The sequence below is a fragment of the Lemur catta genome, chromosome 2 (assembly GCF_020740605.2).
Source record: "Lemur catta isolate mLemCat1 chromosome 2, mLemCat1.pri, whole genome shotgun sequence".
Classification (NCBI taxonomy): Eukaryota; Metazoa; Chordata; class Mammalia; order Primates; family Lemuridae; genus Lemur; species Lemur catta.
In genome coordinates this window covers 36,966,082-36,969,747 of record NC_059129.1, presented here as the reverse complement: position 1 = coordinate 36,969,747, position 3,666 = coordinate 36,966,082, and the positions used below count along the sequence as shown (strand labels likewise).

The 3,666-nt window shown below is 52.2% G+C and overlaps 1 pseudogene; it reads left to right on the top strand.

The window, feature by feature from the left end:
• The first annotated feature begins 822 nt into the window (after window positions 1-822).
• Window positions 823-2,330, top strand: LOC123632040 (annotated as a pseudogene).
• Window positions 2,331-3,666: the final 1,336 nt, after the last annotated feature.

Here is a 3,666-nt window from a genome sequence, read left to right as displayed (position 1 = left end):
ATGTGTACATTAAAAATAAAACACTGTATATACTTGTGTTAGTTAAATAGGTAAAATTGGCAATAAAGGGTTCTAGAAGGGGAATCATGAGTGGATGGGGAACCAGCTTAAGTTTGGCTTTTGTGCTGCTGCCCATGAAGACGGCCTTGGCGCTGGACGCCTAGAAGGTTCCCACGTCCCAGGTGCTGCGGAGCCCGAAGGGAGGACAGCCCGGCGCCCTGGCTGACGGCAGTCCGGGCTCCCACCAGTCTGGGAAGGGCGTTTCCCCCACACCCGCCTGGCACCCAGGCCCAGGATGGCCATCCCATTACCTGTTCTTTCTATCTCTGGCATCCAAGGCCTTTTTCTTCAGTGAAAGGACCCGCTCCAATTTCGCTAAGTCACCAGCACTGGCAGCTTGGTGAATTTTGCTGAGATCTTTTTCCCGGATGTGGTACCATGGCTGTAGGAAGGCGCTGTCACCAGCCTCGCCTTCCAGGCCCACCCTGGTCTCGCCATGGTTGCTGGAGGGGCCGGAGGGCGGCCCAACCTTCTTTCTCCCGAAGCAAAAGATCTTCCTCATGGTGGCGGCTTCGGGCTTCACAGGAACCTCAGCTCACCCCCACCTCCCACCCCACCCCCTTGCTTATTCCCCACCTGGGGAGCCCAGTACAATCAAGACAACCCTATCTGACCACGACCTCCAAGGAAAATCTCGGTTTCTAACGACTAACAGGAATAAACTGCCAGGAAGAGCCAAGCAGCACCAAGCACATCCAAGCACAGCCAAGCACAGCCGTTAAAGCAAGTGCGCATGCGCATCAGAATGTGATGTCACTGCGCATGCGCACAACTGCCAACGGACAAATCGTCCCCTCCACCAAGCTCCTCTGGACGCGTGGCTGGTTGGGGCTGCTCTGTCCCCACCGTCCGCGTGTCATGCACCTGCGCGGGCTGGCTGGGCTCGCCCCGGGCAGCCTCAGCATCTCCCAGTGCGCCACCCACCGGGCCTATGGCCCAGCAGCCTGATTGAATGCACAGCTCGTGCCTGCTCCTCCTCACCCAGAGTCCATAGGCAGGGGTCTCCAGTGCTGGCCCTCGGCTGCCACTGGGGATCGAGGCTGAGCAGCCCTTGCCAGCCTCTGTGCAGCCACACCTGCCTGGCTGTCCAGCAGGCTTGGCCGCTTCTATGGCAGGTGGCTGGTCTCTCTGCTACTGGCACGGGGGGCGGCTTGGAGGTTGCTGAGCCGCTGCTGCCCGCTCCCTTCCAGGCTGAGCTTTGGGCAGCCAGTGAGCTTAGAGAAGTGTCTGGCCTAGCTGATGGCCAGAGGGACTCCCTGGACCCCTCCTTCAAAGCACGCCCTGTGGCTGGGGGTGTCAAAAAGGAGAGAGCAAAGGTGAAGAAAAGTACATTGAGGTGGTGATTAACAGGAACATAAAGCTGGAACACAGTGTTAACTCCTGTAAAACAGTTCCTTAAGTTCAACCTTGTGGGGAAACTTTTGGACCCACATGGCAAGTTTCTGAAGTGTTTACAAGAAGAAACTTTGACAAAAATGTCCATCCTTGGAAAAGGTTCCATGAAAGACGAGGTGAAGGAGGAAGATTTGAGGAAAAGTGGAGAACCAAAGTACTTCAAAGTACTTCCATCTCCATGTTCTGTCATTGAAGTGCCTACAGAAGCTTATGCCTGGATGACACGTTTTCAGAAAACTCAAAAAAGTTTCTCATCCCTGACTATAATGATGAGGTGAGGCAAGTACAGCTCCAGGAATTAATACATTTGAATGATGGTTCAGAAAATGCAGATCTTCCAGTGGTTGGAGGGAAACCCGCCTTGGATACAAGAGATGTACCAATCCCAGCAATTACCAGAGGAAGGGGAGAAGTCACGGCCCAGCTGGTGGAGTTCGTGTACCAAGAGGGACACCAACTCCTAGGAGAATCCTTTCCACTCCAAAGCCAGTGAGTTGCAAAAGAGGACTTCTCACTCCAAGATCAAGAGGAGTGTCCCCAGCTGGGTGGAGATCTCCACCACCACCCCCAATGTAAGAGAAATGAGGACAATATGACTAAGGTGATGGAGACGGCACCACTGATGATGAACAGAGTTGCGATTCCTATGCTAACAGCTACAGCACCCCAGCCCTAAGTTGTGCTGATTACTATGTTATGGGCTCAGACTCTGTGGGGAGACTTATGATTCTTATGGGCAAGAGGAGTGGAGTGACATGAGACACAAGGGACTTGTTTACCGGAACAGGGAAGGACGTGTTTACAAAGAACATCCATTGGCAGATACTGATTGCACTGTCTGCTACTGTGAAACAGCCAATCTCCACCAGTTCTGAAATTGGTGAAAATAATTTCTTTCCTCTGAACAATCCCTTTTTAAATGAATAAAAAATGCATAAAACCTGAATGGATGGAATTTCAAACTACTTTTGTGAAGCATCATCCTGTGCAGAAAAAAAAGATAAAATCTTGTTATTTCCAGTCTGTCTGAAATAATAGGTTATAAAAGAAAAACAACTTTGGTTAGCTAGTGGTAAAAAGATGAGCTCCCCTCCCACCGATGCTGATGCTGGGTGGTGGCAGGAGGCACAGTCATGCTGCTGGGGGAACACACATGCATGGATGACAGCCAGGCAGGCATCTCCAGGCACACAGAACTCAGGGACTGCAGCACTTCTGTAGGGCTGGTTGTGGATACTCTCAGCATCAAAGAACATTCCTCAAACATGGGGCACGGCCTCAGGGGCGCTGGGCTTTTCTGAGGAGATCACTTAGTCACTCTTCTAAGACTGCAGTTACGCTTGAGAATAGAAGGAACCCACAAAAGTAACAGAAGACAAGTGGGCTGCCTTGGGGAGATGACTGGGGTTCTCCCTGGGGAGCTACTCAGGGAAGGCTTCCTGGAGGAGGTGATGGTGAGACACTGTGAAGTAGGTTGATGAGGGGAGTACACTGCAGAGGGAGGGCAGTTCAGAGGTCAGAATACAGTAATAGGAGAACAGGCTGCTCCTCTCTCCGGGCTGGCGTGGAGGTCTGCAAGAGAAAGCAGCATCAGACGAGGCTGTCCCCACGGTATCCTGGGCTGCCTCCTGGAAGTGTGGATCTGGGATGGAGGGAGGCGGGAGCTGCAGCCTCCTTCCTGGGGGTCGACTCAGGGAAGACACATGCCCATCTGAACAGCACAATTCTTTAGGCCAGTGGTAGCCAAACTTTTGATCTTGCTCCACCAAGAGTAAAAAATTACTATAAAAAATACAACATATGTTATACTGTATTTAAAATATATATTAAGATATAAATGAAAAAACAATAAGAAGAAAAAAATGAGTGCAGGTGGTTTGGATATTTCCTTCTTGTGCCCCAGCAGGGGGGGCCCAGCACACCCACTCTGGGACTTGCCAGGAGGCCCTGTGCCTGGCCTGCCACTGGCCAGGGCAGTGGGGCGCTGGGAGAAGCCTCGGCCTCTCAGGGATGAGGGAGTTTGCCTGTTAAAATCGGAGATGAGTTCAGATGATTTCCATGTGGTAAACCATGGCTCTGATTGGGGACCCTATGTCAGCAGTAGCCCTGCTTCTGCCTCCTGTGCTCTGTGTGTGACCATGTCACCTGCCAGCCCCTCCACCTCTTCGCGGGTAAAGGCAGGGGCCAGGGGGCCACTCAGTGTGTGTCAGG